Below are 14,422 nucleotides of genomic sequence, written 5' to 3' on the forward strand. Positions count from 1 at the left end.
TGGTATTTTTTTCATCACCGGCCTGCATATTACCTGATTTCAGTACCACAGCTTGCTATGGTGGGAATTACACTCACAACCCATGGGCCACTAGCCCAGTGCCATTTCTACTACACTTCTGTATTCACACAGCTGTACAGTTGTGTATTTGCTATTTATAAGTACAGTATTACCATACCAAAAACAGCAGTTTGATCTAACACACTCAAACCCTTCATTCAAAGTTAGAAAGTTTGCTCAAAGAGAGGTGTGATTTTCTGACTGCAGTCTTCCAACAGGGAGTCTCAGCCACCAACAGTGTGTGTCCAGACATTTCGATGTTAATGTCACAGTACCTCTTTGAAGGAGCCAAAGTGTTTTGATGTGCTTATGTTTTGATTGCAGTTAAAAGTTGATACATCTTACTATTTCACTGGATCGATTTGTAAATAATATATTGTTTGTGATGTCATCAGGATGAGCTGATTGGAATTACCTCCAAGGAAACTGCTTTTAGATCAAAGTAGACATAAATGTTATAGAGCTGCCAACTGTGACTCAATTGGGGTTTGATACAGAGGGTGTGAATTAAGCTCAGTCAGATATTGCTTACATAATTCATACAAAGACTGTATTCATAAGTACAGTGTTACATTATGTCAAAGTTTACTCATTTTTGATGTATATGTTGTGCTGATCAAGGTGAGGGTTGCCACCACTAGGGAGTGGAAAACATTTTCACTCATCACCTACATAGAGTCATAGAGTTATACAGCACAGAAACAGGCCCTTTGGCCCATCGTGTCTGTGCCGGCCATCAAGCACCTGTCTATTCTAATCCCATTTTCGAAAGAAGTTGGCCCGTAGCCTTGTATGCTATGGCGTTTCAAGTGCTCATCTAAATACTTCTTAAATGTTGTGAGGGTTCCTGCCTCTACCACCCCTTCAAGCAGTGTGTTCCAGATTCCAACCATCCTCTGGCTGAAAAATGTTTTCCTCAAATCCCCTCTAAACCTACTGCCCCTTACCTTAAATCTATGTCCCCTGGTTATCGACATCTCCGCTAAGGGAAAAAGTTTATTCCTATCTACCCTATCTATGCCCCTCATAATTTTGTATACCTCAATCATGTCCCCCCTCAGCCTCTCTGCTCTAAGAAAAACAACCCTACCCTATCCAGTCTCTCTTCATAGCTGAAATGCTCCAGCCCAGGCAACATCCTCTGAATCTCCTCTGCACCCACTCCAGTGCAATTACATACTTCCTATAGTGTGGCAACCAGAACTGTACACAGTACTCCAGCTGTGGCCTAACTAGCGTTTTATACAGCGCCATCATAACCTCCCTGCTCTTATATTCTATGCCTCGGCTAATAAAGGCAAATATCCCATATGCCTTCCTAACCACCTTATCTACTTGTGCTGCTGCCTTCAGTGATCTACGGACAAGTACACCAAGGACGTTCTGACCCTCTGTACTTCCTAGGGTCCTACCATCCATTGTATATTCCCTTGCCTTGTTAGTCCTCCTAAAATGCATCAACTCACACTTCTCAGGATTAAATTCCATTTGCCACTGCTCCGCCCATCTTACCAGCCCATCTATATCGTCCTGTAATCTAAGGCTTTCCTCCTCACTATTTACGACACTACGAATTTTCGTGTCATCTGTGAACTTACTGATCATGCCTCCTATATTCACGTTGAAATCATTAATGTGCACTACAAACAGCACCTAATGTTCCCAGATCATGCATCACGTGAGTTGGATGCAGAATAAAGGTCCCCATGCCCAGTCCCAATAATGGTCCAACCCCAACCTCAAAACAGGATCCCCTCCCGCACCAATGTGAATCCTTTTTATTTTGTGGCTGGCCTCCCACGTTTTACCCTCTGTAAACTTGAGGTCATCCAAAGCTCTGCTGCCTGTGTTCTAACTTGCACCAAGTCCCATTCACCCATCATCCCTGTGCTCGCTGACCTACATTGGCTCCCATTGAAGCAACGCCTCAGTTTTAAAATTCTCATCCTTGTTTTCAAACCCTCCATGGCCTCGCCTATCACTATCTCTGTAATTTCCTCCAGCACCGCAACTCTCCAAGATATCTGCACTCCTTTAATTCAGACCTCCTGAACAACCCTGATTTTAATCACTTTACCCTTGGCGACCATGCCCTCAGCTGCCAAGGCCCTAAGCTCTGGAATTCTCTCCCTAAATGCCTTCACCTCTTTGCCTTTCTTTCCTCATTTAAGATGCTCCTTGAAACCTATCACCAAGCTTTCAGAATCTGCCCTAATATCTCCTTGTATGGCTCATATTTGTTCTATAATGCTCCTGTGAAGTGCCTTAGGATGTTAAAGGCACTATATAAATATAAGTTATTGTTGTTCTAATGCCAGTGTCTTTATTGCTTTTTTGAGTAGGGTGCAACTTTAATCCCAACTAGTGCAAAATATTGGGCAGTGAATGGAAATTCTTTAAAGTCAATAAAAAAGAAATCCAGTGTAAACTAAGTGCCGATTCACGAACACCTATTTTGCGCTGCTGCCCAAGGTGAATTTCACCCCTTAGATTCTTCCACCTTGAATGAAGGTGAACGCACGATTTCCCTTTAGCAGCATATAATATACGGAAGATCAAAGCGGAATCTGGAAAACTACTTTATGTTAAACTATAACCGCTGGAGCGGATATAAAAACTGTCAAGAGGCAAGTTCGGGATATCAGAAAGCATTTCTTTTACACAAGGAATAAGCAGCACCTGGGATGATCTTGGATGACAGCGGAGGAAAAAAACCTCTGGAATCATTCAAGAGGCAATTAGATGCAATAATGGGGAATGAACCAGATGGGCAGAATAGTGTCTTTTCTTTGTAATTCTTTGGAAACAGATGTCAAACCTAGGCTTCGAAGACATAGATTTCTGCTCTCCAAAACAAACTTAGCAGGAAATTACCTAAAAGATCTCAAAGAACAGTACAGCACAGGAACAGGCCATTCGGCCCTCCAAGCCTGCGCCGATCTTGATGCCTGCCTAAACTAAAACCTTCTGCACTTCCGGGGACCGTATCCCTCTATTCCCATCCTATTCATGTATTTGTCAAGATGCCTCTTAAATGTCGCTATAGTACCTGCTTCCACCACCTCCCTCGGCAGCAAGTTCCAGGCACTCACCACCCTCTGTGTAAAGAACTTGCCTCGCACATCCCCTCTAAACTTTGCACCTCTCACCTTAAACCTATGCCCCCTAGTAACTGACTCTTCCACCCTGGGAAAAAGCTTCTGACTATCCACTCTGTCCATGCCACTCATAACTTTGTAAACCTCTATCATGTCGCCCCTCCACCTCCGTCGTTCCAGTGAAAACAATCCGAGTTTACCCAACCTCTCCTCATAGCTAATGCCCTCCAGACCAGGCAACATCCTGGTAAACCTCTTCTGTACCCTCTCCAAAGCCTCCACATCCTTCTGGTAGTGTGGCAACCAGAATTGCACGCAATATTCTAAGTGTGGCCTAACTAAAGTTCTGTACAGCTGCAGCATGACTTGCCAATTTTTATACTCTATGCCCCGACTGATGAAGGCAAGCATGCCGTATGCCTTCTTGACTATCTTATCCACCTGTGTTGCCACTTTCAGTGACCTGTGGACCTGTACGCCCAGATCTCTCTGCCTGTCAATACGCCTAAGGGTTCTGCCATTTACTGTATGCCTCCCACCAGCATTAGACCTTCCAAAATGCATTACCTCACATTTGTCCGGATTAAACTCCATCTGCCATTTCTCCGCCCAAGTCTCCAACCGATCTATATCCTGCTGTATCCTCTGACAATCCTCAACACTATCCGCAACTCCACCAACCTTTGTGTCATCCGCAAACTTACTAATCAGACCAGCTACATTTTCCTCCAAATCATTCAAATATACTACAAACAGCAAATGTCCCAGCACTGATCCCTGTGGAACACCACTAGTCACATCCCTCCATTCAGAAAAGCACCCATCCACTGCTACCCTCTGTCTTCTATGACAGAGCCAGTTCTGTATCCATCTTGCCAGCTCACCTCTGATCCCGTGTGACTTCACCTTTTGTACCAGTCTGCCATGAGGAACCTTGTCAAAGGCTTTACTGAAGTCCATATAGATAACAGCCACTGCCCTTCCTTCATCTATCATCTTTGTCACTTCCTCAAAAAACTCAATCAAATTAGTGAGACATGACCTCCCCTTCACAAAACCATGCTGCCTCTCGCTAATAAGTCCATTTGTTTCCAAATGGGAGTAAATCCTGTCCCGAAGAATCCTCTCTAATAATTTCCCTACCACTGACGTAAGACTCACCGGCCTATAATTTCCTGGATTATCCTTGCTACCCTTCTTAAACAAAGGAACAACATTGGCTATTCTCCAGTCCTCTGGGACCTCACCTGCAGTCAATGAGGATGCAAAGATTTCTGTCAAGGCCCCAGCAATTTCTTCCCTTGCCTCCCTCAGTATTCTGGGGTAGATCCCATCAGGCCCTGGGGACTCTACTACCTTAATGCTTTGCAAGACACCCAACACCTCCTCCTTTTTGATAATGAGATGACTGAGATTATCTACACTCCCTTCCCTAGGCTCATCATCCACCAAGTCCTTCCCTTTGGTAAATACTGATGCAAAGTACTCATTTAGTACCTCGCCCATTTCCTCTGGCTCTACACGTAGATTCCCTTCTCTGTCCTTGAGTGGGCCAACCCTTTCCCTAGTTACCCTCTTGCTCTTTATATACGTATAAAAAGCCTTGGGATTTTCCTTAATCCTGTTTGCCAATGACTTTTCATGACCCCTTTTAGCCCTCCTGACTCCTTGCTTAAGTTCCTTCCTACTGTCTTTATATTCTTCAAGGGATTCGTCTGTTCCTAGCCTTCCAGACCTTACGAATGCTTCCTTTTTCTTTTTGACTAGGCACACAATATCCCGCGTTATCCAAGGTTCCTGAAACTTGCAAAACTTATCCTTCTTCCTCACAGGAACATGCTGGTCCTGGATTCTAATCAATTGACGTTTGAAAGACTCCCACATGTCAGATGTTGATTAACCCTCAAACAGCCGCCCCCAATATAAATTCTTCAGTTCCTGCCTAATATTGTTATAATTTGCCTTCCCCCAATTTAGCACCTTCACCCGAGGACTACTCTTATCCTTATCCACAAGTACCTTAAAACTTACGGAATTATGGTCACTGTTCCCGAAATGCTCCCCTACTGAAACGTCGACCACCTGGCCGGGCTCATTCCCCAATACCAGGTGCAGTTCAGCCCCATCCCTAGTTGGACTATCTACATATTGTTTCAAGAAGCCCTCCTGGATACTCCTTACAAATTCTGCCCCATCCAAGCCCCTAGCACTAAGTGAGTCCCAGTCAATATAGGGGAAGTTAAAATCACCCACCACTACAACCCTGTTACCTTTACTTCTTTCCAAAATCTGTCTACATATCTGCTCCTCTACCTCCCGCTGGCTGTTGGGAAGCCTGTAGTAAACCCCCAACATCGTGACTGCACCCTTCCTATTCCTGAGCTCCACCCATATTGCCTCGCTGCACGACCCCTCCGAGGTGTCCTCCCACAGTACAGCTGTGATATTCTCCTTAACAAGTCATGCAACACCCCCACCCCTTTTACATCCCCCTCTATCCCGCCTGAAGCTTCTAAATCCTGGAACATTTAGTTGCCAATCCTGTCCTTCCCTCAACCAAGTCTCTGTAATAGCAACAACATCATAGTTCCAAGTACTAATCCAAGCTCTAAGTTCATCTGCCTTACCTTCTCAAAAGGGAAACTGAGAGCATAAGAATAGGAGTAGGCCATTCAGCCCCTTCAAGCGTCTCTGGCTGATCTGCAACTCAGCCCATTTTCCTGTCTTAGCTCCATATCCCTTGTGACCCTTATCCAACAGAAAAATCTACCAGTCTCAGTCTTGGAAACTCCAATTGTTGCAGCATCCCGAGGCTTCTGGGGGGAGAGAATTCCAGACTTACACTACCCTTTGTGGGGGAAAATGTGCTTCCTGATTTCCCTCCTAAATGACTTTTCTCTAAGTATAAAGCCATGTCTCTGTTATATTCCTGACAGATCATTCTGTTCTCGAACTTTGATGTCCTTCCTTAGAAAAATAATTGACATTTTGCAATCTATACTTAGCTTAAACCTGCAGATTAGAAAATGGACATATAGATAAAGAATATGTTCATAAGGGTAAGAAACACTTTTATTTTACTTATCCCTATAGTCCCTTCCCCTTGGCAGCTTCCTGAACAGTAACAAGATTAACCCTTTTGACAGCAAACACTGGAAATAGACAGACAGCTCTATCAGCATTGGAAAAGAGAAAAGACAGGTTAACGTATCACCTAGAGATGTTTCATCAGAACTGACTCGTGAGAAAGGACTTGCATCTGAAATGTGAACTTGTCTGTCCTCTTTTTCAATAGCAGACAGAAGTACTGTGTATTTCCAGCATTTTCTGTGATTATTCCCAGCATTTCCCATTCTTTTTCTCTCTCTTTTCAACTTGATTGGCAGTCACGAGGTTGCCTGCATTCAAAGGCAGTCTTTTTGTAGTTTGCAATGACTCACAATGTCAAGCAAATGTCTACGAAAAGAAAAGAGGGTGATGGGGGGAGGGAGAATTCACATTTTTCCACTGTGAACAACTGACCTAAGTCTGATTCACGGGGATATATTGCTTCTAAATTGCATGCCACTACTGTGTACAAAAATGATTGGTACCTGTCAGGCGTCTCACTTCCTGAGTCTCCTTGACACCTAAGTATTAGAGCTGACAAAAAATCTTGTCGATAACAAGAATTAATACTCAGGAATTTATAATTTCATTTGATGTAAACTGAAGCTCCTTTACTTAACCCCCAGATACCTACAATAAAAGCAAAATACTGCGGATGCTGGAAATCTGAAATAAAAACAAGAAATGCTGGAAATACTCAGCATCTGTGGAAAGAGAAGCAGAGTTAAATGTTTCGGAAGGGTCACTGACCCAAAACGTTAACTCTGCTTCTCTTTCCACAGATGCTGCCAGACCTGTTGAGCATTTCCAGCATTTCTTGTTTTTACCCCAGATACCTACCTTCAGCTTTGGAACAGCATCTCTTATAGCATTATTGTCCAAACAAAATCACTGTCTCGTCGCAACTGGGGCTATGGGACACTGTTTTAGCCACATGTGCTAACTTTAGTGACCACACTTTACATGGACTAATACATGGACTAAGGCAAATGTACTTCACATGCTGATGTTTAATGATAAGCATCTACTGCCGTTCATTGCAAAACGTTACAGTATTTCTCGTTCACCAAAGTTTGGAAAACCTTCATGAATTAATCAGACACAGCACATCTTAGTGCAACTTTTAGTTTCTCATCCAGCAGTCGTGTTTTGACCACAGCAGAGTGATTGCTAAGAATGTTTACTCATCCAACCAAGTTGAGGCAAATGGGGAATAGATGATTTAAACATTTTCAGCTTTCAATACTCTCCCACCACCTAATTTATTTGTTTCCTGCTTTACAATAATGACTACTCTTCAAAAGTATTTCATGTCCCTGAAGCCCTTTGGGACATTCTGAGGTTGTGAAAGGCACTATATAAATGCAAGTTCTTCCTTCCTATGGTTTGCCGAACAACTTTCCAAACATTTCTTGCTGTGATTCTCATTTGGGGAAGTTAGAGAAAGTCACACAGCTCCTCCATGGTGAAGAGAGGAGGGGGGCTGGTGCCGTTACATAAAGAAAGAACTTGTTGAGGCTTTAATGACCTCAAAACATCCCAAAGTACTTTGGAGGTAATAAAATATATTTTGAAGTGCAGTCACTGTTGGAATGTAGAAAATGCAACAGTCAATTTGTGCACAGCAAGCTCCCACAAACAGCAATGAGATGATGACCAGGAGAAACTATTTTCATGATGTTGCTTGAGGGATAAATATTGACCAGGACACCAGGGAGAACTCTCCTCCTCTTCTTCAAAATAGGATGTGGGATCTTTTACACACTCAAATGTTAGCTTAGATTAAGTGCTCAGGTCTCTGGCATTGACCTTGAACACACAGCCTTTTTACTCTGAGTTGAGACTGCTACCACTGAGCCAGGGCTGACAGTCAGGCACTAAAGATGGCTGGGATAGGAAATGGGAATGTTATTTTTAAGATGGTGGTTAAGAAATATTGTTGGATCAGTGTGAACTCTGCATTTAATTCATGCTATGCTTCACTTGGCAGTGCTTCCTGTTGATAGCAGGTAGCCCAAGCATAAAAATATTCCAATTATTCTGGCTAACACTCCTTCACAATAAATCATAAAAAAACACAATTGTTAGAAAGACTGAGATGTGAAAGGATGGAGAAAAGCCTCCCTGCAGTCAGACTTAAACGTCATTCTTCCGCGGTCAGCTGCACAACTTTTTGTCCTCGATTACACAACTTACCAGTGAAGACATTAAAATAACTTTGGATTCTGCCTGCATTCCAGAGAGAACTAACCCATTGAACTAGCTGTTGCAAGAGGAAATCAACTGCACATTTATCTTTAATCAAACAAATTGTAAGCAACTCAAGTACATCCCAAAACAGTATTTTGTTTTGTTTGCTTTCCTTGCTTTGTAATATGCAAAACTCCATTTTAAAGCAGTTTTTCAATTTAAAGGCACAGTATGCTCATTGTGTGAGACACTTTGTTGTAATGTTTTTGACCCCCATTTCTGCCTTCCTTTCCTGAAGATTTTGGGGGTAGATTTTAACTTTGCGTGATAGGGTAATGGGGGTGGGGGGGGCGGGGGGTGGGGGGTGGTTGGGGGTTGGTGGGAGGTGGAGGGTGGATAGTGAGTCAGCAGCCAGCTTTACATCTCTCCCACTTCTTGGACTTGATTTTCAATCCGGGGTTGGGAGCCCAATGCCTGGATAATTTCTGGGTTTCGACCTGACAACACATTTGCATCGATCAGGCAACACTATCTTCATATGAAGATATCCTAATTGGGCTGGGGCTGAGCTCAGAAATGTAAGACTCTTAAAAAGGGGGTCTCACTTCCCTCTAAGGTCCTGACCCCGTACTGAGCATCAATCGCACAAAACAGACTTTGGATACATTTTCCACTTTATGAGGAACACCTTTATTAACTCACCAAGAAATAGTATATACTTACAACACCAGTTGCTTAGTCAACCCGTATACAGGAGCTCGTTTCTGGGTAGTCAGGGCCCGCTGAACAACTTCTCCTGCACGACTTCTTGAGTCACACTTCCCAGCTGCAGCAACAATGTCCTTGTGAGCTGTGGCTTTATACCCCTTTCTGACCCTGGTCCCTCGACTTGTAAGATAATGTCTCGAATTGGGTCATTCGATTGGGTTGCAGAGCCTTATCAATCCCACCCTGGCTAGGCAAGACCACCTGAATGTATCCTGCTCTCAGAAGGGGGTGGGTTCTTAGGTAAATACCACCAATGGATGTAATATCTGTATCTTGATAAGGCAAGAAGGCATTCATTCACATATATTTCAAAAGGCCATTGTCCATGAGAGTGGACAGGCTGTCTGCTGTTGTAAAAAATAAAAACAGAAAGTGCTGGAAATACTCAGCAGGTCTGGCAGCATCTGTGGAGAGAGAAGCAGAGTTAACGTTTCAAGTCAGTGACCTTTCATCAGAACTGGGGGTTCAGTTACACTGTCTTTTATTTTTTAGAAGTCCAATATGAACCCCAGCGATGAAGTCTTCGGTCAGAATTCTCCTCCCTTCATCCTGATGTCCCCGTCTCCATATTCTTACCACCGGTGGGTCCCACATGCTGGTCCACACCACAACTGGTTACATTTTACTTATGAACAGAGATGCAAGAAATATTAACAAATGCCTCACAGCATAACAAAAATACAAGAGCTATCCAAATGCCTTACAGTGCCCAATTAGTGGCACTGAGCTCTGCCAGGAGGTAGGAGCTGCCAGCCGAGCACAATCCTCAAAGGCAGACGGCAGCCATGAATAGAGGAGACAGGGCATCGGAGGGCCAGATGCCTCATGGCACAGAGAAGGAGCCAAATGGCCAATAAACAGGTATTGCACCTGATCTGGGACAAAAACCCTCAATGCCAAAATGTTTTCATCAGAGAAAACAGTGCTTGATGGCTCCCTGCATTCCACCCAAAAGTTGTGTACTAACGTTTTTTCCATTCGTTCATGGGATGTGGGCGTTGCTGGCTAGGCCAGCATTTATTACCCATCCCTAATTGCCCTTGAGAAGGTGGTGGTGAGCTGATTTCTTGAATTGCTGCAGTTCCTGGGGTGTAGGTACACCAACAGTGCTGTCAGGAAGGGAGTTCCAGGATTTTGACCCAGCGACAGTGAAGGAACGATGATGCAGTTCCAAGTTAGGATGGTGTGTGACTTGGAGGGGAACTTGCAGGTGGTGGTGTTCCCATGCATCTGCTGCCCTTGTCCTTCTAGGTGGTAGGGGTCGCAGGTTTGGAAGATGCTGCCGAAGGATCTTTGGTGAGTTGCTTCAGATTCTTCGAGTTTGGCGATCTTCGATTTGAAAATTGCCTTCTGGTCTTCCCCAGCCCATTAAAAACTTGTTAAGGAGCTTAACAGGCCGTTAATTGGAGATGAATGGGACATTGACATGCCATCTGGGAGCGCTATTTTCAAAGTGTTCCTGCTCCTGTTCTTGCCCCCATGGATGATTGAAAATCCTAGCCATTATTTCCATTGAAGTCGCCTGGGTTTGAAGCCGTTTTTCACAATTGCACAAAGTCAAGATCTACCCCAAAGACTTTGGTGTCTGGATCCTGTTACTCTGCCCACAAGTGGCCATTCTTCATGCTGCCACCATGACAGGGAGTGCCTTGAAGTCGTTTTACCATGAGGGTCCATCACAACTCAGCCCAACCCAACGCATGCCCAGCATTGACACATGCTCCTTTGCGGCAGGGATCACTGATTCATGATCAAAAGCTGGAATCCTGACCGGTTCCCGACTTCCTGTCAGCCCAGACTCACTCAGGACAATTAATTGTTGCTTCCCCAAACGAGTTCCAGTCTGAGCCCTGTCAAGGGGGTAACACTCACATATCTTCTCATGCCAGGTGACAGAGTGACATTGCAATGACACATATCATAGGAGAATGTTTAAGGTGTGCTCTGTCAAGCTCCCTCCTCCGTTTTCTGCCTTTCTCTATATTTTTACATGTTTCTCTCTGTAGCAACATATCTGACTCTCGTTTTGACTTTGTCTTTCCATGCCAGTACTTGCCATTTGTATAAACTTCACAATTTTCCAGCGTGGACACTCTCCATAGCTATCTATGTGATTCTCTGATTTTCTGTGTATTATTAACTCCGTGTTTCCCTTCTATTGAACCTATTTGTGTGAAGTATAACCATAGGTTATGACTATTTTCTCCGCTCTGTCTGAGAATTTATATTATGCAGTAGAAGATCAGAGGCTGGTCTATTTGCCATGCAGTAAAAAGAACTTATTTACAAATACTTAACCATTATATTTGTTAACATTCATCACCAAATTTTAAAACCTACCTCTTTGGCTTTTGGTCATCTGCCTTAATACCTCCTAATGTAGCTCAGTGCCAAATTTTGTTTTATAATGCCTCTGTGAACTGAAGGTGCTATGTAAATACAAGTTGTTGTTATAGTATGTTTGGTTCAGAAATTTGAAGGTACCTGGTGTCACCAAATCATGGAAACCGGTTAATAATAATCAACAAATTTTGTTCAAGGAACGATGCAATGTGGTATTTTGTGGTTTCTTGTAAAAAGTGAATGTCAGGAAAGTCCAGAGCTGATTGATATTCTCTGCCTGCTTGCCACTCGCCCTGTTTTTCTCCGTATTACTCTGTGTTTGATCTCACTGTGGTTTCTCACTTTCATCGTTTGTATTCCACTCACTACTGTTTGTCCTCATTCCTCTCGCTCGCTCTCTATTTTGCTGTAAAAGACAAACATGCTTAGAATTTCCACGGGCCTTCTTCAAATTGCCCATCATCACTTCTGTGGAAGATTGGTAAAAATCCTGGAGAAACAGAGTGACTTTCTGTTTACACCCACTAGTTTGCTGGAGTAGATTTTGGTCTTTTGGTCGGCCAACCCATTCCAGCAGCAAAGATGAACCTTCTTACCCCCAACTCTTCCTTGCCATTTTGAGGCTCAGACCTCATTTAAACTCAGCAGGTAAGGTGCAGGGAGCACTAATCATGTGTCCCAATACCGTTCACAAGACAGAAACCTGAAAACTGGGTTGTGGAAGCCACCAGTAAGGTGAGCAGGCCTGTCAGCATACTGACAAGTGCAGCAGATGTATTTACATAGAACATTTTGCTCTGCACCTCCAATTTTCCTCTGCTCTCTCTCATTAACAAGCTTGAGTTCTTCTGGTACCTGTCACCTTTCGGTACTTTGCTCAAGTGCCTACTCTGTAGAGTGGCAGCAAGTTCTCTTAGCATAGGGCATGTCACACAGAGAACTCTGATCCTTTGTCCAAATGCTTGGTCAAATTGGTAGGGTTTAAGCAGAGTACTAAAGGAGGAGAGAGAGGTGGGGAAGTTTGGCGAGGGAATTCCAGAGCTTAGGGCCTAGATGACTGAAGACAGGGCTGCCAATGGTGGGGTGAAAGAAGTGGGGGGATGCACGAGGCCAGAGTTGGAGGAATGTAGAGTTCTCAGAGATTTTGTCTGATAACACTCCTGTGAAATGCCTTAGGATGTTTTACTATGTTAAAGATGCCATATAAATGCATGTTGTTGGTTGTCGGGCTGTTGGAGTTCACAGAGAGAGAAAGGTCTAATGTCTCCTTCTTTGGCTCGATGTCAACTTTTGTCTGATGATGCCTCTGTGAAACGCCTTGGATCATTTTTCTACATTAAGGGCAATACTTGATGCAATTTGTTCTTGTTTGTTTGTTATTGCCTGCATCCATTCATACTTTCCAGCTGAGGGGCCACTGATCTGAAGTGGAATCCTGACTCATGTTTCTCTTTATTAGCTGGGGGAGTTGAGGCCAACTGTAGCACCTTTAGCTAACTCAACAAATGCCTAAGAATTGAACATGGGGGTCGTCTGGTGTAGTTGGCTTAATGTCACACTGGCTGATGCCCTTACTCAATAGGCCTGTGAGGGCAGTCTTTATCAATGTATTTTATCTGCATTCATTAACCGGGTGCCCTTCTCATTACAACCATAAGATTTTACCACACAGAAGGAGATCTTGTGACATCTCTTTGCAGGAGCAGGAGCAAATGGAACTAATCCTACTTCCTTAATCTTTCCCTATGAAAGAAAGACTTGCATTTATGTAGCGCTTATCACAACATTAGAATGTTCTAAAGCACTTTACGTCGAAGGAAGTACTTTTTAAAAGTGTAGTCACTGTTGCAATGCAGGAAATGCAGCAGCCAATTTGCACACAGCAAGCTCCCACAAACAGCAATGCGACAGTGACCAGGTAATGTGTTTCTACTGGTGTTGATTTGAGACTCAAACATTGGCTTGGGTCTCTGAGGAGAACTCCTCTACTCCTCAACATAGTACCAAGGGATTGCAGGCGAAGCATTGGTTTGACATCCATCTGAAAGATAGCACCTCCAACAATACAGCATTCCCTCAATGCTGCACTGGAGTATGAGCTTAGACTTTCTGCTTAAATGGCTAAAGTGGGACCGATGTGAGTGCTGAGCCAACGGTCACTCTATCGCCCACTTGCCCTACTTCAAATGGCAATCTAGTTCTCCCTTAAAGGAGGCAACAGCCTTTGCCTCAACTACTCCTGTTGCTGAAGCCCTCCCGTGCCCCAGTAACCCAATTGCACAAAAGGACAAAGTTTTGGAAAAATAACATCTTGTTCGCTGCCACTTTGAGAAGGTGTGGAGGGAAAAAAAACTGTTTAGCAATTTATGTTGTTTCGTGAAGCAGAAAAAAAGTGAAATAAAAATGGAAAATATTATAAACATCGAGCAGGAACATAAGTTTCTGGAAGAGAAAGTGAATGTTTGAGCTGTAGGTTCTGTCAGAGCCATCCATCATTTTCCCCAAAGCTGTCTCCCACAAGTGACAGTATAAATGGCCTTGAAATCACCCTGTCGGCTACATGTGGACGATGCATTCATTCGTCTGAAATCCCTCTCCGCTACTTTAGTGGCGACTTTGAGCTGTTTAATGTAAATGGATTAATGTCTGATCTGACGAACAAAAAAAGCGGAGGCAGGAATTTCTGACGTGTGAGTTATTGGTACGTTAATTGCGTAATTTCAAAGGTCCACATGTTTCAAAGCAATTTCCCTATTTACACAGTGCGTTTGCTTATTATAAACGTTTTGATGAAGATAGGGGCCCCTTCAAATGCCCCCAAGCGACTCCAAACTTTTACAAATCATGGGCCAAAA

The 14,422-nt window shown here is 43.6% G+C and overlaps 1 protein-coding gene across 2 annotated transcripts in view; it reads left to right on the forward strand.

Annotated features, from left to right (window-relative positions):
• Positions 1–14,422, forward strand: part of LOC137380244 (ETS domain-containing protein Elk-1-like) — a 98,264-nt gene that overhangs the window by 2,694 nt on the left and 81,148 nt on the right. The gene's annotated exons all lie outside the window — the stretch shown is intronic.

Source organism: Heterodontus francisci, chromosome 19 (genome assembly GCF_036365525.1).
Source record: "Heterodontus francisci isolate sHetFra1 chromosome 19, sHetFra1.hap1, whole genome shotgun sequence".
NCBI lineage: Eukaryota > Metazoa > Chordata > Chondrichthyes > Heterodontiformes > Heterodontidae > Heterodontus > Heterodontus francisci.